General features: G+C 43.8%; 1 long non-coding RNA gene and 1 pseudogene across 2 annotated transcripts; both read left to right on the top strand.

Annotated features, from left to right (window-relative positions):
• Positions 1-312: 312 nt before the first annotated feature.
• On the top strand, positions 313-10009 carry LOC310798153 (protein odr-4 homolog; annotated as a pseudogene). The gene is made up of 9 exons: positions 313-409; positions 968-1084; positions 1165-1257; positions 1785-1891; positions 2059-2095; positions 2347-2490; positions 3210-3305; positions 3427-3474; positions 9869-10009. The product of its transcript is annotated as a protein odr-4 homolog (transcript).
• A 2553-nt stretch (positions 10010-12562) lies between these two features.
• On the top strand, positions 12563-23878 carry LOC310798584. The gene is made up of 3 exons (XR_014553777.1): positions 12563-12649; positions 15195-15278; positions 23824-23878. It is a non-coding gene; the product is annotated as an uncharacterized lncRNA (long non-coding RNA).
• The last annotated feature ends 2106 nt before the right edge of the window (positions 23879-25984 follow it).

Genomic DNA, 25984 nt, shown 5'->3' with positions numbered 1-25984 from the left:
TGGGAATTGTTTTCCATCCCGGGAGGCTATTAGCCTACCAGAGTGTCCAGGAGGCTTGGCAATACAATTTGAACCGTTTGATTTGGCAAACGACCCAGAGGTGTGAATACACCCTGGAAATGTCATAGGCTACTTCTGCAGTGTCTACTGTATATAGAGAGGACACAGTAAGCTAAGTCGTCTGTGTGTGTGTGTGTGTGTCTGTGTGGGTGGGGGGGGTGTTGTTGGGACCTGTGCATGTGCCTGTGGGGGGGGAGGGCTCTCTCTCTCTATCTCTCTCTCTCTCTCTCTCTCTCTCTCTCTTCAGTCAGTATGGGTCATGGTTACATAGCAGAAGATGCTGTGGAGGGCTATCTGTCCAAACTGTGCACCAGGAGTAGTTCTAGTCACAGGCCTGCTCATCGGCCAGGTATAAGGCTCCTTCATCAACACAGAGGCTAATCTAACATCCTTTTTTGTAAACTATCTTTTGCTCTCTTGGGCGTGTTCATTAGGCCATTCTGGATGAGATTCACAGCTATCAGACAAACAGTCAAACAGCAGCAGGTTGTAATTTATAACCAGGCTGCATCCTGGACACCTAACACACAAAATAACACAATACTGTTAACCTTCTTATGCTCTGCCCCCAAATTGGCTAAACATGTCTGTTGAGTTGTGTCTAGCCTTCATGTCATGTGATATCATGCACTGCTGAATCTGATATATCATGTGATCTGGTGGAGTCACATTATAATCTGATATATCATGTGATCTGGTGGAGTCACATTATAATCTGATATATCATGTGATCTGGTGGAGTCACATTATAATCTGATATATCATGTCATCTGGTGGAGTCACATTATAATCTGATATATCATGTGATCTGGTGGAGTCACATTATAATCTGATATATCATGTGATCTTGTGGAGTCACATTATTTGATGCTAATCACTGCCACCCCCCCAAACTCTGTCTCCACAGAGCTCTGCCCAGAGGGATTTTGTTGTCATGGCAACCCGGACCCCCCAAATGGATGAGTCTACTGCAGCAGCTGGAAGCTCATTGGACAAGGACTGGGTCACTGAGCACGCCCGGCAGGTAGCCACATAGGGACAGGTCAATAATAACAAAGTCATTCTCCCAGCACGGTGTGATGATGAGTTGCTGTGTGCTTCTACGTGTCCAGGATGCTGCCTGGAGGTCTGTGTGTACTAGGAGTCTTCATCATCACTGATACCGATGCCAAAGACACACTGAACACACTCCGAAAGGTCAGATTCATACAAGGACACAAACGCTTGGAGGATACTTTCATCATATTGGTTAAAGTTTTGGACATTTATAGGCTACATGCAGGTCTAAGGGCTATGCTAAATTAATTGATTAATACAATAAACAAGACTACACCCCTAGACACATTCTCACATGTGTTTTTTCCCATTAGGGTCTTAAATCTAAAAAGAACAAAATCAGTAGAGCTTCTTCTAGTAACATAATTGTGAATATCTCTGAAACAATTAAAGTAATTAGAGAGGTATTTGGGAACCTTATTATGCACAATCTTATGAGTCAGACCCAATTTGATTTGAATGACTCTTTTCTCAACTGGCAGCCAATTTAGTTGCTGAAAGAAAGCTGGCACTAAGTGAGTGCGTGGAGGTATCTTTAACACCACCCTAATTCATTTGTTTTGGGCAGTCTGTAGTTTGTTTTTAAGGCGCTGCGGTGTACTATTATACCAGGAGGTGGCAGCGTAATCAGGAGGTGGCAGCGTGTGTGTGTGTGTGTGTGTGTGTAGCTGGTTTTTGCAGTGGAACAACTGATCTCCGGGGATCGCCTGTGGAGCCCCGCGGACGACGACGTCACAGATCACATCACGCTGCACGTCAACCCCAAAACCAGGAAGTATCCTTCTCCACAGCCATCTGATTGGATCAGATAGCCCCCAATAGATGGATGGATAGAGATGAAGGGATACGACCGATATGCTCTAGCATCAAAGTATTATACATGGTACAGAATACACAGGAAATGATGAGTTTTTGTGGCTGTTCCTTAACTCACCATGTCAGAACCATCTGCAGAACCTTTGATGTCAGAGACCCCAAGGTTAGTTTACATAGCATGCTGTCAGAAAGTATTCAACCTCTTTTCAGTGACACTCCAAATCAGGTTAAGGTTTTGAATGTCCTTAAGATTTCTCCAATTAAGTGTAATTAAGTGGTTATGCCCACCTGTTGTTCCAATCTATACCTTTTAGATCATCTGTTTATTTCCAATGCATGATACACAAATAGCTGAATAAGATGTAATGTAATCATCTGGCTGTAAGTTAACGAGATTGTGATTGGCTGTTTCAGAGCACGGCCAAGCCTGCTGATTGGAAGTACCAGTCCGGTGTGTGTTCTTCCTGGATTATGGTGTCATGTTGTCTAGATTTGGACATGATGTTGGCACTGCCAGAGGACCGAACCAGCACAGAAAGCATGGAGAAATGTCTCATGGTTAGCAGGCACGCACGCACACACACACACACACACAGTATGATATTCCTACTCTGCTCCCTTTTACTTTTACATTGTGACCGTATAGTGTACATTGATTGGAGTTGGTCCCTGGTTGCTGCTCCTAGTTCTAGGAAGCTTCCTAGTAGAGGATGGGTCAAATGCAGAGGATGAATTTCCCCATGGGGATTAATAAAGGATAACTTAACTTATAACAATATCCACTACACTCTTATCATATACAAATATATTCTTGCATTTAAACAAAAGCATACATATCACTGACTCTAAATGCTCAGTTTTACACAACAATATTTTTGCTTTACTACCACCTTTTTGGTTCCCAAAAAATGCAAGCACGTACTGTAACTAACACATGCAAGTCTCAGCAGTCTTCACAAAAGGATTTTCACCCAATTAACTGGTGATTTACATAGCATATAATACAGCACTTTTAACACATGTTAACATACCTGTAATAGTAGGACAAACACAACCACACTCGGTAGGCACTTTAATTAGAACATAAGAATTCAGATAAATTATCGTTGTTGGTCTCAAATTAAACAGAAGGTGAAATGTATACATTAATTATTCATTAATCATTCATACTGTTACTCTTACACACATGCAAAGATGCACACAGTTACAGAACCCATACAGACATTCAATTCAGCAGCTTGACTGGAACTGTTCTCAGGTCAGGTCTTTTGTTTCAGGAGGGACTGAAAGCGTGGGCGCACCAGATTGAGGACGGAGTTTGTCTGATTGATGGCAAGAGGCTGCCGGTTGACAAAGAGATCACAGCAGGCCAGGTGAAGGACTCCTGTCACCTAATGATCTAAATCAATATGAAACTGAATCTAAACAATACAACTCGTTCTCTGATTGGAGGGAGGACAGGAGGGAGAATCTAACTCTGGCTTTTCTCTGCAGAGGAGGAACGTGAAACAGACTCTCACTGCTCAGCTGCTCGTCACACCGGTAAAACACACACACACACACACACACACACACACACACATACACACACACACACACACACACACACACACACACACTAGTGTTTTATAAAGGCAACCTGGTCGATGTCACCTCAGCAAGGAAAGACATTGGCTCCAATGTGAATGCTGCAGTACATGTCACAGGGTTCCTACGCAGGTCTGGAAAGTCTGGAAAACTATTCAAGATGAATTTGATCATTTCCAACTATTGAATAGATTGGTGATTTGAAGAAAAAAAAAGTCTGCAAAAGCTTGTGGTTCACGTCTGATACTCAGATAATTATGGTAAAATCGGGCTTCTCTAGTCCAATGGTTCTCAACCTTTTTGAACCGTGACTCCCAAAAAACTTTAGGCTGGGGTTCGCGACCCCCCCTCCCGCCACAACCCAACCCAATGACATTGCGCACGCATTTACACACTGATTTCACTCGCTCACTGAACTCGTTTTTATAGTTTATATAGCTTTATAATACATTAAACCATTGGTATGGGAGATTTCATCATCATGGGAGAAAAATAATTTATTTTCTTTTTTCTCTTTTGACAATCATCCTGCGACCCCCCAAAATAATCTTGTGACCCCCTGGGAGGGGGGGGAGAACCACTGCTGTAGTCTACCAACCACTCAAAGCGCTTTAGTGCTGACATTCACACACACACCCATGACGGCAAGCTACGACGCAGGGTGCTGCGCAACCATCGGGAGCAATTTGGGGTTCAGTATCTTGCCTAAGGTCACTTTGACAAGTGGACTGGAGGAACCGGGAATCGAACCACCGATGATCGGCGGACCGACCTCCTCGTTAGTGGACGGCCCGCTCTACCTCCTGAGCCACAGCCGCTCCACAGCGTTGAGGTTGTTGTAGAGCTACTTTGAGTCCACAGTTGATGTTGATGTGAAGAATAATGCTCAGAGGGATGCTCGTATTTACCCAGCCACTGCATTATATCAAATCAATTCACCAAAATCAAAACCAGTCAAGAACATGGTTAGAACACAGGGTCTGCCTGGAAAAATATGGAACTTTTAAAATGGAAAACCGTGTAGGAACTAGAGAGCTGCGCGGGCCTGAAATCTCGGCCCGAGCCCCCCCCGGCCCGTGACATGCAGGCCCGTGCCCGACCCGGCCTGGATGAGTCATGAAAGTAATTGGCCCGAGCCCGTTGCGAGGCCCGACATCAATATCACGATATGACAACACATCTCTCTCTCTCCCTCTCTGTGCATGCTGCCGTGCTGCTGAACTCGTTGGTCCAAAACGTTGCTAGACTGTGTTGCCTATAAAGACAACCACCGCAGCTTTCTCTCTGTCTCTCTCTCCCCCTCTCACACACGCTACCGTGGCCTATCAAAATCCAGACATATTGTCTCGAGAAAGAGAACGTTAGATCGTTTAATTGCCAACAGCAACAATGCCCACAAACTGAAACATTATGTCACTCAAGCATATAGAAATTAAAACAGCAGACTTAAGCTGTGTTCACACCAAGATATTTATTTTTCGCTCTGTCGCTTGATTCAACCCTTTGGAATCGCTCTGTCGCTCTGTTTAAATCGCTCGTCAACAGGCACATGAATTGACGGAGATGTGGGGGCTATAACGTTACGCAATGTCATGATATTTGTCCACTACGAGCCACCATCATTGTTTACAAGCTAAAGCCTATCAGTGTGCTCCTAATGCGAGCTCCATACCGGTAGGACAGACTTCACTTCATGTCAGCTGTCAGCCTGTCAATCAGCTGTCAATGCGGTTTGTTGCCACAGAATAAACCAGCGGTTTGTTCCAAGCCAGTGTGATCCTTGACTCACTCTCACACAGCAGCCAATCAGCGTTGAACAGCGAGCGACTGATGCCAGCGTAATTTCGCTCGAGTTGGGATATTTCATCTCGAGCGACGAGCGTATTTTCTCCCTATCGCTCTGTCTCTGTTGCTCGGACGCCCAGCGATATTTCTCCCAGGCGAATATACGCTCAATCGTTCGTTTGCATTGACTTTTTATGTAAACTCGACGCCAGCAAAAAACTTTAATAGGTCGGTGTGAACGCAGCTTTAGATTCACATGTCCTCTTACTCCCTGATGAAGGCTCCTGTGTGAGCAGAAACATGTTGGTGTGTTTTTTAATCTATAGCCATGTTTAAGATAAAGGCTTTTTAACATTTTCTACTAAAAAGACCAGTGTTGCTGTGGGATTTTTTTAAGGTTTGCTCGCTTCCACTCTCCACAAAAGGTTTTTTCTTGCGGGAGACAAACTTTATTTTTCTATAAGACACAGCACCTATCCGGACGAGCCTAGGACCACTCTGGAACCTGAAGCGCAGCAGCCAGTGTCCGTTCTGCTTTACTACTCCAGCCTGGGCCAATAACAGGACCTGTTATTGCCCGGGACAAGAGTAAGTACTCACTAGGCTCTTTCACACACAGATCGTGGCAAAAAAGCAGTTTAGGAGTCCCGCAAAGCCCGCAGCCTCGCCACAGAAATTGCTTTCACACAGAGCCAAGAAGCACGGCCACATTCCCGTGCTGCAGTGTACTTTCAGGTGAAATCCCCTGCTCCCGGATTGAAAGGCAAGCACCACTCGCATGGTGGGCGGACTCGCCTTAATATCAAAACGCATGCATCTGCTCCTCAGACCAACTCGCCACAGACGGCTATTCACCTTATTCTTTGCTCACACATGGACGCTTCCGCATTACGTCATTTCGTAATAGTATTTCCGTTTTGACTTGCCAAAAACCCCGCAGGCAAAATGGCCGCGCACACTCCCCTCCTAAAGTGGCAAAATTACTCCCCCATAAACTAACATATCTTGGCCAATACGTATGTAACATACAAAATAAAACAACCCGTAATATCTTAATTTTATGTAGAATGCAGAGGACATGTAACTGTTTAGTTAAACTTGCATTCCAGGAATATTGTGCTCTAAAGATGACGTTAGTGGAGTCGAGGCTGTTGCGTCCTGAAACCCACATAACCTAATGTGTGGTTTGGCGTAACCTACGTATGTGCGAGATAGAAACGTTATGAATATAGCCACGTTACAAACAACAAACTAACGCTGGTGATCCGTATGGAAACAGTGTTACTCAAAATGGTTAAAAGTTATATAAATTTGGGAGGTACGGTGGTGCAGTGGTAAGCACTATCGCCTCACAGCTCGAAGGTCGTGGGTTCGATTCCCACCTGGGACGAGGTGAACGCTGAAGGAATGCGTGCCCGTCCGCATGTCCTCGAGTGCCCACCGCCCGGGTGGGGTCGGCAAAAGGGCCTTTCTGTGTGGAGTTTGCATGTTCTCCCCGTGCCTCCCGGGGGTTTCCTTCACATAGGAACCCCCTTCACAAAAACATGCAATATCCTGGTTGCTAATGTGGTTCCTCCTCTGGTCGTTAAGGGCGCCTGTTCAGAGGGAGGGGAACTGGTTGGAATAGCGTGAACCTCCCACGTGCTATGTCCTACCGGTGAAGCTTCCTCTGTCAGGTGAAAAGAAGCGGCTGGCTGACTGCCCATGTCTCGGAGGAAGCAGTGAGCCAGTCTCGGCTCTCCCCAGATCGGCAGAGGATGGAGTAGCAACCAGGATTGAGAAATCAAAGCTATTTTCACACATGAACTCCGGATCAGGTGAGGGTTGCTCCCCACTGAGCCTGCCCCGGATGATATGTGAAGTGTACCCTTTCACACATGAGGCATGTTGCTTTCACACATGAGTAGCACCTCCGCAGAGTTTGTAAAGTAGAGAGGGGGCGGGCAGCGGGGGTGGGGGAATTTGGGCATGACCACACGAGTTGTGAAAACGAAAAATACATAATGGGCGATAACTGCCTAACGTTCACGGCATATAATCGTTTGCGCATAACGTTAGTAAGTAATTAATTAAACAACCCTACAACTCACGCCCAGATGCATCGATTTCATCGAGTCGCAAGCACTACAAACAAAACAGGTCTTTGCTATGTTCAGTCCTAAAATGCATCCAACCTACTAGAATTATACAGAATACAGGAAGCTAGACGTTTTTACCTTCAAAATAAAATAAATGTTGTATTACTTAGTAACAAAAAATCAGAATGTCGACTCACTACGGGTTAAAATTGACTTTTCGAAGGGAGCAGATATTCTTCCAGTTTATCTCCGTTCTGTATCTTTCGAAACACACACAAAAAACATTACACGTGCATTTACTTTATTTAATTGCCATTATTGCGAAGGTTATACCCGGAAGTTTTCGTTATATACTGCCTGACTTGACGCTACTTGGAATTTGCGGTTCTGCCATTGAATCTTCACAAACGCTGTGTACACGTTAAATCAAAGACATGAACGCAACCAGATCGAGATACCCTACCTAGCGATGTCCAATACTGGGAAGCGGGACGACCCTCGCGTCCAAAAATGCTTATTAAATGTGTGTGCTGTGCGAAGCAGACATGAAATCAGATCAGAGCCATGAGCCTTTCAATCCAGCAATCCAGCAACATGTTGGCTGTCGCACACGGAGCAGTTTTGAGCTTCATTTGGAAACCAAATGGCATGTGTTTTTTGCTCGCTCATTCACATCGACTATTTATATAATAATAATCTGTCACGATCGTCTCTGTCCTCATGCACTCACGAGCTGACTACTTCACGGAGCTCTGGAGGGGGGGGGGGGGGGGGGATCCACTCCTACGGCTGGGGCTACACTTCCCTCCGGATAGGACGAGGATCCGCGGGAGCGCGCATGAGCCACATGCACACATTCACACATGACAGCCATCCGGATAGCCTCTAGATAACTCCTGAATTCCAGACATGTGTGAAAGCAGCTCAAGTGAGCACTAATGGGGGATAAAATGGGATAAAAAAATCGGGGGGGGGAAAAAAAAAAGTTATATCAATTTGGTCATTCAGTGGCACTTTACTGCCATATAACATAACTAACTAGCGGCTAATATTAGCCACATAAGGCAACTAGCGCTGAACCGGAAGAACAAATATGTTTGCGTTGAACGTGGAAGAGAGAAAAAGTGGGTGTGGTGAATAAGGTGAATAGCCCTCTGAAGCTTATTATTATATCCGTTAATTTTACCTACCGTACTAATGTCAACATCGTTTGAGCATAAAGCCTAACCGCACGGAGCATTCCTCCTGGCGTCCCTGCAGTCATGATTGTATAGGCTACTTTTTTTTACTTTCACTCGTGCACTTTCTTGCTACATGAGGTGATTTCCCCTGTAATTTTTTTATGAATGAGCTGACCATTCGCACCTTTTCCGGCTTGCTGCGACACGCTTTCAAATGGAGGCGGGTTGCCAGGTAACCCGGCACTGTTACTACCTCCCGTCGCGGGACAAAAGGCGTAAAACAATTATCCACCAACGCGCGTTCACGACTTTCACATCGGAGGCGCAAATCCTATTTTCCGTGCATTTTTCGGCTTTCAAGGCCGGTGTGAAAGAGCCTACCGAATTGCGGCGGACACATTTGGCTCATTTCCACCACATTTTACTGCCCTGCACAGCTCGTCACCAGTCGGCTCTACTCGTTTCGGCCCGATGGATGTTCTGCTTCGACCGCAGATCATCTGCCCCCGCCCACAGCTGGTCGTCATAGCGACCGCATATCTGTCCTTCGCTTATAGCCGAAGTAGGCTATAACATCACGTTACAATTAAATCCATCCACAGAACTTTTAAACTGTTTATGAAATACTGGTGCCTCTAAATGACCTACAGTGTACATGGGCAAATGTGACAATCGGCCAGGAGATGCATGCGCTGCGCTGCGCGGGGACGGGAGAGGCGCTACAGACAGAGTGTGAAGCCTGTACCCCGGCGGCCTCTCACCGGGCAAGACCGCGGCTTCAGCAAGACCCGCCTGCGGCCCAGCGGAGCGCTGCACAGGAGCTTCCTGAGCAGCGGACTTTTTTCACACTCAAAACAATTGAAACCACCGCCAAGATTTTATTTCACCAGAGGCGAAGGCAGCAACACAAAAGACTGATGGAAATATACATAACAGAAGAGAAGGTAAGCCCACTAAACTGGTATGCAGCATTGCATTGACAGTCAGTAGATAGAGTAAACACGATTCTGCCTGACCAATCAGTCGTCAACAATGTTTTCATGTCACTGTATGGTACCGGGTTGACAGAATAGAACCCCGACGAGGCAGGTACGAAAAGTAGCACGACTCAACCCCAATACAACCCGGGCTGGGACGGTTTTAACCGGTGGAATGAGACAATTTATCGAGTCGAGCGGAGCGGGATCGCGCTACTACCTGTGGTGGAAATGGGCCAATTGAGGCCGGCTGTGGGGCCAGGCAGGGTGGGGAGAGCATTGTGCTTGTGTACAGAAGATTAGCTGTGGGTTTCCTGTCCTCCAACAGAACAAGCTGTGTGGCACTGGGACGAGGCCTGTGATTGGGCGAGCTACGTCGGAGAAGCAAGAGTCATCTGTGAAAGCAAGGGGGAAGCCATTGGACCGCAGCAGAGGGGTGGTGTTGCGACATGCCCCTCTCTCGAGTTAAAGTGTAACTAACCCCCAAAACACTTTTTTTCATTTGACACCAAACTGTTGCCATTTGACCATTTGTATCATTTTTCAGCAGCATATCTGGCATAAGCGCCCTCTAAGGGTGTAACACTGCTTTTTTTTCTTTTCTCAAATGAATGGGAGATTAGGAACACACTGACGTCACAGTGTTCCCAAAGACTATGGGATTTCAAGATAGTTACTCCACTACTCCCCCTGTACCCTTTCGGCTCCTCACAACTCCAAGCCTATTCCTATTGAAGTTTGCTCTTAAAATACTGAACCAAACGTCGTCAAAGTTGGCACATGTCTTAATTATAGTTAGTTTCCCGCTGAATGTGTCATTACTTTATTAATATCTTACCTGGATAAGCTCGAATGATGATGTTTATATTATCAGTCCGAGTTGAAAGCACTGTCTCCAGCCCAGGCAGGCGGGAGAGAGTCGTACTGTAAACCTCATGGACGAGCCCCAAGCTCCGGGAGCGCGCGCAGCAGCAGCTGGGCTCTCTGTGCTCTGAGAGCAGAGAGAGCACAGTCTGACATTTCCGCGGCTATCAGTCCGACTTGGAAGCACTTTCTCTCGGCCAGTCAAACGGGAGAGTCTGCTCTCTCATGCACCCGCGGGGGCGCGCAGCAGCAGCAGCACACAGCAGCAGTGAGAGGTGGGGGCTTTCAACAGTCTGACATTTCAGCAAACAAATCTCGTCGCAGTTTAGCGGACATGTAAAATATAACGCTATACTACGACGTGACAACGTGACAAAGCTTCTCTAAACATATCGGCTAATATAATATCATCACTGTGTACAAGCAACGCCAACTTCTCAGGAAATCAAGTCAGCAGAGCAGAGCGACTGGCTCTGTCTGTGTGTGTGTGCTCATCGGGGGGATTTGCATAGGAACAGTCTGTGAGGAGGAGAAGAGCTCTGCGCTGCCTCCTGCGCCCTGAGAGGAAAATCAGAGGTGCTGTAACTTTCAACAAGAATCACGAAAAGCCCCAAAACGCAAATTAAAAACGGATTTCATTGCGCGGTTTATCTCTAGTTAGACGAGGGAATTACGTGGAGAAATCTCGCATTGTGTTACCCCAGAGCGAGAGGTTTGTCCTCACTGTGCTGTGTGCTGAGAGCAGCGAGGCTCTTTAAACAGAAGTTTAGACAAGCCACGCACACACACATGGGACAAAATGGGACAAAAATAATTAAATTTCTAGTTCGCCACTGAATGGCCAAATTGATATAACTATCAACAATTTTGAGCAACACTCTTTCCATACATGCCACCAGCGTTGGCTAGTTGTTGATATTTATAAAGATATTGCCCCTCTCAAAAAAAATATTTTTGAGGCGGTAGGCAAACTGTAATGGCGTCCATTTCCGAAAAAAAATCTTGACTTGAACACAGCCAAAGAGTTTAGTATAGACAAGAGCATATGTCATTTCTTGGTTTTTTCCATAGGTATTTTCAAATCACTGTTCTGATACATATCTGGGGGGTTAGTCCCCCTTTAAGTACCCCTTGCTCCCTTCCTCCTGTCCAGCATTTTATAAGAACACGGCGATTGCCATATTTTAGACCTGTTTTTAGCGTTTTATCTGGGACATTTTTATTTATAGTGTTGATCTTAATGGGCCCTTTTACCCCCAGCCACTTTTAAAATATTCCGTAGTTCCACCTGCTGTCACCAGGACCACTGGGACTTTTGACTGCTATTGCAGCACATCCCCCTAGCCTCGACCCAATTACTGTGAGATTTGTCGAGCTTAATACCTACGGGTTCCTATCACGAGTGATTAGCATGCAGAGTGGCTATTAATTCGCAGTGGACGTTTTGCAGTGGATATTTGCCTTAAAGTTAACTTGAGTGGCAGTGGTGGCTGACGCTGTGTTTGATCTTTAAAGGATACCGGAGAGCAAGCGGGAGGACTGAGACAAGTGGACCTGGATCTTCAGTCAGTGGAGCTGGGCTGGGTCACCTATTTTTATAAATAAACATTGTTATTCCCTTTTTACCTTGGTTGTAGTTTTTATCTCTGCTTACTCCTGATTTTAAACAAACCTGTGCAGCTTTTAATCTTTCAGAACTAGAGTTCCTAGGCTCTGCTGCAAGCCTAGGTGGCGTTGTCGGGCAACATTTTATTAAAGACCCTTTTAAGCATTTGTAAAAGTTGGCCACGTTGGCCCAATGTATTTTTCTATTTCATAAATTAATTTAAAAAATCCACCTAAAACCCCATGGTATTCTCTAAGATAACCATGTATATTAGATTTTAATGTGCATGGATGATAATGGAATTATAGGCTACATGACCCCCTTTTTTCTACAGAGAGCAAACAGAGATATATAGAGAAAAGAGAAATGTTTATACACACACACACACACATATATATATATATACCGTATATATATATATATATATATATATATATATATATATATATATATATATATATATATATGTCATGGAGTAGGATGACAGAATGTAAATGTTTGGGTGAACATATCCTTTAATGCAGGTGCAGTGAAGAGAAGCCACTCCCCTGGGTCAGAGGTCGTGTTCCAGCCGGCAGTGTTGGGCATTCCTCCTCCTCATGTGCTCCGGTCCATCCCAGCCAACCACATTAACAAACAGTAGGTGTTGTTAACACGTTCACTGCCGTGGACGAGATATCTCGTCAAGCAGAAACCAACGGTTGACTGCCAATGACGAGATATCTCGTCCAAAAAAAAAAAAAAAATGTTTTGACGGTGGGACGTCGATCAACCCCTTTTACATCTCCTATTAAAATATGGGAGGTATTGAATGTGTATAATCTATTTTACCGACCCACTAAGTGGCGACAGTGCTCTCCAGACGAGAGAAAGCCAAGCAAAAACAGCCGCGTGAGGAAGCCATTCTCATGAAAATGGATTGGCGAAAACGCTTTCGCTTTCGCGCAGGGAGCTGGCGGTGGGGGATTGCAAATTTGCATAATAGATTATGGGTGCAACACACTTTGAAACACGCAGCATAAATAAGACCAGAATCGCAAAAGCTTCATCAAAGCTCTCAACCGAAACCCCAAGAAATGAGCGAGCCCATCCAGACTCGCCCAAAGAGTGGCCGCCAGCAGACAGGCAGCAGCAGCAGCAGCAACTCGCTTGTGACACGCCCGCTGCAGGCCAGGGAGGCAGGAGGAGAACACACACGGAGGGAGGAGTTTGAAGGAGAGGGGGGTTTCCTGCTGTTATGGAGGAAATTACTGTTCAAAACTATTGTTTAGATGTCTGACGTCTTACTGATGCCAAAAATGAATGGTTAAAGTGACTGTTCTATCGAATTTCACAAAAAGCCATTTATCTCAGCTTAAATTTTCAGATGCTGAAACCATGCTGTATTCAAGTGCTAATGCCTACATAACTACTAACTCTACAAACTAACTCTTTTAGACAGAGAAAGCACACATTATATTAGTTCTTTTGAGATATTTTGTGTTCACAAAATCTTAGCAGAAAATAATCCTCGGCTGTTGAAAGATGAGCCAGAATCCTCAAAAAAAAACCTTGGCAGAAGCTACCTACAGTAAAAAAAAAAAACGGCTGGCAGTGAATGTGTTAATGGTTCCTGAGTGGCTTGTACACATAGTAAAGTCATGACAAGAAGTGATTTAAATTATGAAAATTTAGTTTTGAGAGTGCACACATACAGAAAGGGTGTTCCTAAAGCTGTGTTCACACCCGAGATATTTATTTTTTGCTCTGTCGCTTGATTCAACCCTTTGGAATCGCTCTGTCGCTGTGTTTAAATCACTCATCAACAGGCACACGAATTGACGGACATCTGGGGGCTATAACGTTACGCAATGTCATGATGTTTGTCCACTACGAGCCACCATAGTTGTTTACAAGCTAAGCCTATCAGCGTGCTCCTAACGTGAGTTATATACCGGTAGGTATATACCAGGGGTACAGTGGTGCAGTGGTAAGCGCTGTCGCCTCACAGCTCGAAGGTCCTGGGTTTGATTCTCACCTGGGACACTGTGGGCGCTGGAGTTGTGACCCCCCCATATCTTCAGTGCCTACTGCCCAGGTGGGCTATCTCGTCGAAAGGGCCTTTCTGTGTGGAGTTTGCATGTTCTCCCCGCACCCCCCAGGGGGTTCCTCTGTACATAACCCCCCCACTAAAAACATGCAGAAGATCGTCATTCGACCAGTGACGACAACATCTGAAGTTGGTCCAATGATGGTCCAATGAAGGTCCCCGGGCGCTGGAAAGAAATAGCGACCACTGCTCCTGGCCTGCCCCCTGGAGGAAAGGACAAGCCTGGATGGGTCAAATGCAGAAGACATATTTCACCGGCCACCGTCAGCATGAGTGTGTGTAGTGGCCGCATGCGTGTGTTGTAGTGTGTTTGTGTGACAATAAAGACGGGCTGCCGTCTGAAATCGTGTTTTTAGTACAGACTTCACTTCATGTCAACTGTCAGCCTGTCAATCAGCTGTCAATGCGGTTTGTTGCCACACAATAAACCAGCGCTTTGTTCCAAGCCAGTGTGATCCTTGACTCACTCTCAACACGGCAGCCAATCAGCGTTGAACAGCGAGCGACTGATGCCAGCGTAATTTCGCTCGAGTTGGGATATTTCATCTCGGGCGACGAGCGTATTTTCTCCCTATCGCTCTGTCTCTGTCGCTCGGACGCCCAGCGATTTTTCTCCCGGGCGAATATACGCTCAATCGCTCGTTTGCATTGACTTTGTATGTAAACTCGATGCCTGCGAAAAACACAATACAGTGTAGGTCAGTGTGAACGCAGCTTAACACCTCTGCCATTTCAAAGAAGGAAACATTTTGAATTTTCCTCTGAAACGTGGTTGGATGTTTGCTACTTCAGTAAATGTAACCCATTATAGCGCTCAATAAAGAACAACCTTGATTTGAAACATCCACACCATGACAAATGATATACAGTAGATAGTGAAGGTATATAGAGTCATGAAGTGTCTCACTCTTTGCTGTTGGCCTGACCTTGTCTCTTGAAGGCCAAGGTGTGCTCACCACACAGTGAGGCCATTTTTGCAGTTGCTGGTAACAAGAGTTAGGGGGGGAGCATGAAATGGCAAAGGGGCTATAGTGACACTGTGTGGTGGAATTTGCTGGTTGGATCAGAAACAATGGTCTTTTTCTTTATATTCAGATGAAAAAGGGGCTTAAGCGGAAGGCAGACGACTGTTCTACCTCTGACTTGGAAAGAAGGAACGCCGTTGAGCTAAAACAACAGGTTGGTGTTTGTGTCTGTAAAAGTGAAAAGCCGTTTGGAGAATTTAATCACCACTACTTGGCTCTTTTGCTGAACCCAAAACTGAACCCAAAAATGACTTTTCTTTTCTTTTAGTTCAAATACCTGGGTATGCAGTGCACCTGTTTAACTCATTGAGTGCCATGGACGAGTATGTTCGTCATTTCGTTTAGTAACGTAGAGTGCCAAGGACGAGTATGTTCGTCAATTGCATTTTTTGACGGTGGGACGTGGATCAAAGCATCAGGCATCTCCTGTACAAATATGGGAGCTATTGAAGGTGTATAACCTATTTTACGGACTCATTAGGTGGCGAGAGTGCTCTCCAGATTACAGAAAGGTCCGGAAAACTGCAGCAAAAAGCAGTGATCAAAGAGAAGCCGATGCATGCTGCAGCCAGAGCCATATAGATTGCTCTGTCTGCAGCTGACGTCGGGCTGCGAACATCAGTCAATCCGCGCACACAACTGAGCTCCTCTGCCTCTGTCTGTCTGTCTGCATATAGTTTCTCCACACGATTACCCACCAGAAAGGCAGCACCCGACGCCGAAGGGCCAAACCTATCCCTGCAGTCCCGTTTGGCATTTCCTTGTCGCGCTGGGAGCCGCCCGGCGCAAAAACGGAGGCTCCGAAAATAGACTGGGTGCGTGTGGGGAGGAGTTTGCAGCTGAGGCGGGGAGAGGGGGGTGGGGCACGCAGGCTCCACAGAACTACACCACGTCACTACATCAGAAAATATTAGCTAGCGTCAGTGAATGTGCTTGAAATGCTGCATTTCACAAAAGGCTGAATATCTCAGCTTATAATTTGAAACCTGTCTTTTTGCTCAAAACAGCCTATCTTCTCCGGCTCATAACTAAAGAACGGAAAATGGGATCAATAAACTTTTTTTTGCAGATGATAGAAGAGAGTCTCCTCGTTCTTTGTGCGTGTTCGGTGTTTACATAGTAATATCACACAATATTCTGTTGCCCTCGAGAAATCACTGAAAACGCTCTGAAACTCTGGCACTGGGAGCTTCCGTTCTCCAAAAGTGGCTGGCACTCAATGAGTTAATAATGTATGCCAAAAAAAATCACAAATCTAATTTATTTAGTTTTTCATACTTTTTCATGTCAAAAGTTCATTTTTCAAGATTTCATTGATAACGGTAATCTACAGTTTGCTGATGTCAGCTAGTACTATCAAATTTCTACCCCATTTCCACCAATCATATCACGACATGCAGCTGTCAATCAAATCTTCATTTCAGGATAATTTTCTCTTCCAAATGAAGTAGAAAATGGTGCCTAGTGCCTGTCATCTGGCCGAATTCCTATCCCATAAACTAACTACTAACTTGGTCAATTGTATGAAACATGAACAAAAAACAAAAACTATAATCTCTAAGAATGCAAAGAAATGTAACTAGCTCGTTAAAACGCGCATTCCAGGAATATCGTATTTACAGAAATAGCGTGAATGGCGCGCGGTTGAGAGCGTGGTAGTCAGGGGTCGCCCCTCGGAGATTCCAGGCGGGCGGGCAGCACCCATGCATCGGATTGTCCGCTCGCTCCGCATGAAGCAGCTGGCTGCCTGGTACTCTGATTGGTTTTGTTGCAATTAGTGAGAGGTTGACCCCAATTTAGTGGTAAAATGCCTGACCACCATGAAGACAGACCACATGTTGCGAATTCCTTTATCGCAAAAGAACTGGGATGTGGAGGCTAAATGACGTCACATCCGTTTTGTTAGCGTTCCATTTGCAGAATACTTGAGCTGGGAAGTTCACTGGTCAGATCCAGTCCCTAGCCAGGCTAGCCATTGTTAGCAATAACAGTTGATAACATGGCATTTTGCGCATACAAACACTGTAGCCTCATGTCCACACAGATATAAGTTATGCAGTGCTGTGTGTACAGCTGATTTAATGAGACACAAACAAAACAGCAGTGCTAAACAATATTACTGTGATTATAATCGTGCATTCCTTTATAACTGGGAACTGGTAATCTTACGACTTCAAAGTTCATGAGCTGGGACGGTGACGTCACCAAGCTGGTATTTCCCATTCCAAACTTGTAGGAGCCTCAGCAGCCCCAACCTCAAAAATCGCACAACAACAGTAGTAGTAATCGTAGTAATGTTGTTTAGCACTTCTGTTTTGTTTGTCTCATTAAATCAGCTGTACACACAGCACTGCCTAACTTATATCTGTGTGGACATGAGGCTGCAGTGTTTGTATGCGCAAAATGCCACGAAATGCCATGTTGTCAATTGTTATTGCTAACAATGGCTAGCCTGGCTAGCGACTGGATCTGACCAATGAACAGTGAACTTCCCAGCTCAAGTTTTCTGCAAATGGAACGCTAACAAAACGGATGTGATGTCATTTAGCCTCCACATCCCAGTTATTTTGCGATTTTGGACAACTCAAGTAGTTACCTTGTGAGCCAATCAGCAGTCACTTCTGTTTTTAGAACAGGTATGGTGATTGGATAAAATATGATGTACAATTAATTTACCATTGAAGTCGTCAACTTCGGCACCAAATGTATTTCGATAGTCTGTACCAACATCTCAAAGAAACTGTAATCTTGTTCCTTCCTATGTATGAGATGCATGCACAGCTTGAAGAAGGCGAAGGGAGGAGATGGTGTTTTTGTCACTCTATCCTCAGGCTTCTTCAGCTGCTATCTATCTGCTCGGCTACACGCCTTGCTCCTCCTTCATCTGTCAGCAAACATTGAATATGGATCATGCATTGATGTGAACAGTGAACACTGCAGCAAATATGCCATGCTTCACTCCCTGTAGACTAGCCAGAGTTAGGAGGGTTCAGACTAGAGATGTAACGGTATGAAAAATTCACATCATTGGTCACATCGTGACCAAAATGATCACGGATATCAGTATTATCACAGTTTGTTAAAGTGTGCTGAAAATGTTCAAAAAGTACTAATACACTCACAGAAATCATTTCACCTGGTTTCATATTGAAAACTCAGACCCAAAAAGGATTGATACGCTCACTGAAATCATTTCTCCAAGGCTGCACGTTTGCATCTGGGAGACGGTTGACAACTTTGGTTGATGATGGACAGTATTTACCAAGTTTTTCAAAGCACAGTAACCATGGTACCACGGTAATCATGGTACCACGGTTTTAACGATCATGAAAATTTGAAACGGTACGGTTATTGTAAGGAATTTGATCACGGTGATCATTAAAACCGGTTATGGTTACATCCCTAGTTCAGACTCTTTTAAAGTCCTCTCAGTGCCCCTCTGACCAAGGCACTGGCTAAAGAGTTGGTGCAGGTGTTGTACTGCTGCGGCTGCCCTCTGCTCTGTGTGTTCTGGATGGATCAAATGTGGAGGATCAATTGCTTCTCGAGGATAATAAAAGAAAAAGTAATCAACCTGGCCTATTTAACCATGGCCAAATATGGTGACTCTCCACCATTCACTCTGTGAGCGCTCTCCTTTTCTACCATCAAGGAGGAGATGAGAGGTGCAGGGACAAAAAAAGCCCTAGTATTCATTTCAGCTCTGTGATCTCAGTCAGTCAATGCCTTGTTATCAGATTCTCAGAGCATTCAGATACATTGTTATCAGATTCTCAGAGCATTCAGATACATTGTTAGCAGATTCTCAGAGCATTCAGATACATTGTTACCAGATTCTCAGAGCATTCAGATAGATTGAATCAGATTCTCAGAGCATTCAGATACATTGTTACCAGATTCTCAGAGCATTCAGATACATTGAATCAGATTCTCAGAGCATTCAGATACATTGTTATCAGATTCTCAGAGCATTCAGATACATTGTTATCAGATTCTCAGAGCATTCAGATACATTGTTACCAGATTCTCAGAGCATTCAGATACATTGAATCAGATTCTCAGAGCATTCAGATACATTGTTACCAGATTCTCAGAGCATTCAGATACATTGAATCAGATTCTCAGAGCATTCAGATACATTGTTATCAGATTCTCAGAGCATTCAGATACATTGTTATCAGATTCTCAGAGCATTCAGATACATTGTTATCAGATTCTCAGAGCATTCAGATACATTGTTATCAGATTCTCAGAGCATTCAGATACATTGTTATCAGATTCTCAGAGCATTCAGATACATTGTTATCAGATTCTCAGAGCATTCAGATACATTGTTATCAGATTCTCAGAGCATTCAGGTACATTGTTATCAGATTCTCAGAGCATTCAGATACATTGTTATCAGATTCTCAGAGCATTCAGATACATTGTTATCAGATTCTCAGAGCATTCAGATACATTGTTATCAGATTCTCAGAGCATTCAGATACATTGTTATCAGATTCTCAGAGCATTCAGATACATTGTTATCAGATTCTCAGAGCATTCAGATACATTGTTATCAGATTCTCAGAGCATTCAGATACATTGTTATCAGATTCTCAGAGCATTCAGATACATTGTTATCAGATTCTCAGAGCATTCAGGTACATTGTTATCAGATTCTCAGAGCATTCAGATACATTGTTATCAGATTCTCAGAGCATTCAGATACATTGTTATCAGATTCTCAGAGCATTCAGATACATTGTTATCAGATTCTCAGAGCATTCAGATACATTGTTACCAGATTCTCAGAGCATTCAGATACATTGAATCAGATTCTCAGAGCATTCAGATACATTGTTACCAGATTCTCAGAGCATTCAGATACATTGAATCAGATTCTCAGAGCATTCAGATACATTGTTATCAGATTCTCAGAGCATTCAGATACATTGTTATCAGATTCTCAGAGCATTCAGATACATTGTTATCAGATTCTCAGAGCATTCAGATACATTGTTATCAGATGCTCAGAGCATTCAGATAATACGTTGTTATCAGATTCTCAGAGCATTCAGATACATTGTTATCAGATTCTCAGAGCATTCAGATACATTGTTATCAGATTCTCAGAGCATTCAGATACATTGTTATCAGATTCTCAGAGCATTCAGATACATTGTTATCAGATTCTCAGAGCATTCAGATACATTGTTATCAGATTCTCAGAGCATTCAGGTACATTGTTATCAGATTCTCAGAGCATTCAGGTACATTGTTATCAGATTCTCAGAGCATTCAGATACATTGTTATCAGATTCTCAGAGCATTCAGATACATTGTTATCAGATTCTCAGAGCATTCAGATACATTGTTATCAGATTCTCAGAGCATTCAGATACATTGTTATCAGATTCTCAGAGCATTCAGGTACATTGTTATCAGATTCTCAGAGCATTCAGATACATTGTTATCAGATTCTCAGAGCATTCAGGTACATTGTTATCAGATTCTCAGAGCATTCAGGTACATTGTTATCAGATTCTCAGAGCATTCAGATACATTGTTATCAGATTCTCAGAGCATTCAGATACATTGTTATCAGATTCTCAGAGCATTCAGATACATTGTTATCAGATTCTCAGAGCATTCAGATACATTGTTATCAGATTCTCAGAGCATTCAGGTACATTGTTATCAGATTCTCAGAGCATTCAGATACATTGTTATCAGATTCTCAGAGCATTCAGATACATTGTTATCAGATTCTCAGAGCATTCAGATACATTGTTATCAGATTCTCAGAGCATTCAGATACATTGTTATCAGATTCTCAGAGCATTCAGGTACATTGTTATCAGATTCTCAGAGCATTCAGATACATTGTTATCAGATTCTCAGAGCATTCAGATACATTGTTATCAGATTCTCAGAGCATTCAGATACATTGTTATCAGATTCTCAGAGCATTCAGATACATTGTTACCAGATTCTCAGAGCATTCAGATACATTGAATCAGATTCTCAGAGCATTCAGATACATTGTTACCAGATTCTCAGAGCATTCAGATACATTGAATCAGATTCTCAGAGCATTCAGATACATTGTTATCAGATTCTCAGAGCATTCAGATACATTGTTATCAGATGCTCAGAGCATTCAGATACATTGTTATCAGATTCTCAGAGCATTCAGATACATTGTTATCAGATTCTCAGAGCATTCAGATACATTGTTATCAGATTCTCAGAGCATTCAGATACATTGTTATCAGATTCTCAGAGCATTCAGATACATTGTTATCAGATTCTCAGAGCATTCAGGCGGTGCTGAACAACATCACTGTTGATCCAGGGTTTCTGGTTTGGCATTAGTTTGATTATTTTTGTTGGGATTATATCCTCTGTGCATCTTTTTATGAAGCCTGTTACCGTTTCTGCATAATCGTCCAGGTCTCATGCAGCCCTGAACTCTTCCCATGCTACTTGGTCAAAGCAGTCCCTCAGGATGTCCTCTGATTGGTCTGACCAGCAGTGGGCGGTTCGGAAGGCCGGGGGGTGTTGCTTGAGTTTTTGATGGTACCTGGGAACGAGCAGGATGGAGGTGTGGTCCGATCTGCCGAAGGGGGGGCGGGGTGTAGCCTTATAACAGTATCGGATGTTCGAGTAGCACTGGTCCAGTGTGCGTTGCTGAGAGGTCGTAGCGGCATGTCTGGGTTTTGAAAGCACAGTAAGTTAAAATGTTTCTCCTCCTCACAAAATGCCTGAAACGATTAATTCAGTTTGTTTTGGTTTTGTGTGTGTGTGTGTGTGTGTGGTGTTAGGGGGGCAACTCATTACAAAAGTAACATATTACATGAAATATATTACTTTTAGCAGTAACTCAGTAATATAACTTATTACGTATAGGATTTCAGTAATAGTATACCAGTTACTTAAGTTAACTGAAGTTACAAATTGATTATTTTTCGGGATGGTGCCGGGGTGGCGATGTCATTCTGCTGCTGCTGTTGTTTTGGTAAAAGTAATGCAAAGGTAGTGTAATAAGTAACGAGTTACTCTACATAGAAAGTAATATTGTAAAGTAACTTATTACTTTCAAATTAAAGTAATTAGTAATATGTATTATGTACTATATTACATTTTGAAAGTAACTTGTGTGTGTGATGTGGAGGGCAGCTCGTGTCCTGTGCTGGGTGCAGAAAGAGAGGAGCAGCCAGACTCTGCTCCAGCAACCCTCCAGATCCTGCCTCTTCATCATGAGCCAACTCGTCCGTCCGCAGCCAGAGCGAGAAACAGAGGAGGAGACGAGAGAGGGACAGGACCATACTGTCAAGTCAACACAATGTCACTTCTTTTATCAGGCTGTTTTCTAACTCAGTGGTTCTGAAAGTGAAAGTGGGGTCCAGGGACCTCCAAGGGATCCTCGAGGGGGAGAAGGATACGATACGATTTTGCATTGGGACCAGTTCTATTGAAGTGGCATGGAAAGTCAAAAATGCTTCCACCCAATAAAACACATTGATACGGTCATGTATCATGATGTAGTTAGGTCATCTAGCTCTACTTTGGACCAAACAGGGGCTTGAGTTGAGCTGTATGCAGCTGAGGGTCAGAGCTAGGGCTGGGTATCGCCACTGACTTCCCGATACGATACAATTCCGATACACAAGGTCCCAAGTCGATACGATTTCCGATACGATACGTTTCGATATCGATATTTTAGTTACAATACCAGTTTTGCTTTGATAATGGAAGAAATTCTCAAAGAACTAATGCTGTAAATTGTACAAGGAAGGAACCCTCTAACCTGGTGCATTATTAAAAAATATTAATATTTACATTCAGAATTGACCATAAAGCAAGCAGTTACATCATGTAATTCTTTTTTATTTAAACATGACCAACATAGTCATTCAACACCTTATCTTTCTTTACAGTCTTCTGTCTCTTTCTTTACAGTCTTCTGTGAGAAGCCAAACAAATTTAGATTTCCACTATACAACAGAATCATTGAACAGCAGCATGCAGTAAACTGTTTTATAAAGTATAAATGCTTTGTAAATAAAATAAAATACAATTAAATACAGCTCATGAACATTTCCAGTTCACAAACATTATAGTGCATTATAGGCGTGGGGTTATCATCAGTAGGGTGCACCTGGGGTAATGAAGGCAGATGATGTTTTCATTTCATTCAATCATGTTAGAGCAGGAAGAGCTGAAACACATGCAGGGCAGTGGTCCTCCAGTGGACAGCTGAGATTTATTTAAAGTGGACCTAATGTGTCATTCCTACCCCCCCTCCCCCCCCCCCCCCCCCCCATAGTGCCTATCATGGAGTCACCATTGCCCTCTAGACCAGTGGTTCTCAAATGGGGGTCCGGGGACCCCCAGGGGTCCGTGGCACTTTGCCAGGATGTCCGCGAAAAGTTTTCAGGATTTTTTTTTTTTTTTTGTAAAAGCTTCATAGTTCAAAGAAAATATTTAATACTTAAATCTAAAATGGTTTCTGGATTACATTCTATTCTAACAAACCTATCAATTTAAAAGTCAAGCACGTGACCATGGAAACAATTAAGCTTAGCCCAAAATCACAAATCAGAATGAGGGGGTCCCCGGTATATTTTCTATCTTGTAAGGGGTCCTTGGCTGAAAAACATTTGAGAACCTCTGCTCTAGACAACACTCCTGTCACTTTTTCCCTCACCAAGGCCACCACCAAAGCGGCTCAGGATTGCCAGTGATGCAGTGTTGCATATCCTTCAGGTGAGAATTGGTCCTCTACTACTATCAATGTAATCTATAATGTGTCCTTACACTCACTACCTTACTGCTGTTCTCTTGAAACTCTTCTAATCCAAATTTAAATGTTTGTCCTTGCATTCAATTTTAGCCAACCTGGAGAGGCGCCCTCTTTTCACCGCAGTGTTAGGGCCTAAAAAAAGGAAAAGTTTGGTTCCTGTTGGTTGTCAGTTGAGGTGATGGGTCGGTAGGGATTTTTTTTTTTTTCCAGTGGCAGCAAGGGATAGATAGGAAATATATATATATTTTTATTTTCCTTAAAATTACAGCAGCGATGGATACTTTTTTCACAACATAGCCTACATGTACTCTACCACTGTGCTCTACACACGGTTTTATATGAACAAAATATTTAAGTCAATATGAATGCTTCAATGTTATTAAAACGTGCTGTGCACGAAACAGTATCTCGAAGGCGGACGGAGTCGCGGTACTTTGAGCCGTCGAGGGCACAGGTTCTAGCTCTGTCGTGCACTTCAGTGCTAAATACCTGAATTGAAATAAAGCCATGACGCCACTGACGAGCGAACCAAGCTGCTGAGTGGGGGTCGACACAACATCGCTGGCGATATCCATCCATTTGTCAGCTCTGTCCACTTTGCCGGCTGCTGATACGAATATACAAGGGCACTGTTTTAACTTCCTGAAGCATGTTTTCAAATGATTTTAACCCCAATCTCACAATTTTGGTTGGCACGCTAGTGCTGCATGGGCAGAGAAGCGACACAAAGCACATGTCCGTCATGCTCCCTGCAAACCCCGCCCCTTAGCGCCACCGTCAAATCAACAAGCTCATAAAATAAATTTGGGTCGCACGTAAATTGACAGGGTCGGTCGGAAACCGGAACCGAACAAAAACATTTTTTAGGCCCAGTCTTCGATGGAACGGCCTGCATGCTCGCCGAGGGAAACGCCTGCGAGCCCCTCATCAAAAATACCTCTCTCTCTCTCTCTCTCGCTCTCTCTCTCTCTCTGTGTTGCCCAAGTACACAAGTCTCTCTCTCTCCCAAGTCCACACAGTCTCTCCCTCTCTCTCCCAAGTCCACAGTCTATCTATCTGCCTCTCTCTTCCAAGTCCACACATGTTGGGTTTCCATCCACCTGTTTTTATGCCAAATTTAAAATTGTGCATTAAAATCCTGAGTGGAAACACCAGAAAATTTGATAAAACCTCCAAATATCACAAAAAAGTTTTCACGCTTGAGGAAGGCGAGGTGTATCGATAAAAAGAAATGTGATAAATGCAATGATAACAGCGAATCTGTAACTAAACTCCATTCAATAACATGCAGTTTGAACGGAGTAAGACAGCGGGATTTCAGGCGACTCACATCCAGAATTGACATTTTATTCACTTACAGCAGTGATCCTCACTATTTCTTCGATGAGAGCCGCACTGGCAGGACAAAGTCAATAGGAGAGCCACTTTTACCGCAAAACACCAAAACCACCCCAACCAAGCACATCTGCCTACCATTTATTTGTTTTATTGTTTTCCACACACACACACACACACACACATATATATATATACCAGTTTCCCCTAGAAAATCTTTCAGGCCTGGAGGGATTTCGAAACGCACCCCGACCGCAACGGTGGCGGCCGTCGGTGGCGGCCGTCGCTGGCGACGCTAAAGTTTTAGCTAACCTGTTCACATCTATGTTCGCAATGGCATCCCAAGTATCATCATACTATTATGGGATGCGATGCGAACAGTTGTATTATGGGATGTGCGTTTCCCAGGCAACGACACACGTTGACACATTTTGGAACAGCGCTGCACGCTGGCACAATACTCCTAAAAGCAAAATGCTTATTGTTTTGAATGATTTGGCACCTTCTATTACTGTCAACACCAGTATTGTTGTATTGTAATAATATGCCATAAAGGTTTATTGACATTTTGGGGAGAGCAGGGGGGAAAAAAAAAAAATCGTATTTTTTTTTTTGCAATTTCTTAGAGCCGCCAACTAAAGCTTCGAGAGCCGCCAGCGTCTCGCGAGCCGCGCAATGAGGAACTAGGACTTACAGTAACATCTCCATGGATTATATATATCCCGAATTGAAGA

This window comes from Poromitra crassiceps (assembly GCF_964638095.1).
Source record: "Poromitra crassiceps genome assembly, chromosome: 25".
Taxonomy (NCBI): Eukaryota; Metazoa; Chordata; class Actinopteri; order Beryciformes; family Melamphaidae; genus Poromitra; species Poromitra crassiceps.
The sequence above is the reverse complement of the archived record's forward strand: the minus strand, read 5'-3'. Positions and strand labels throughout refer to the sequence as shown.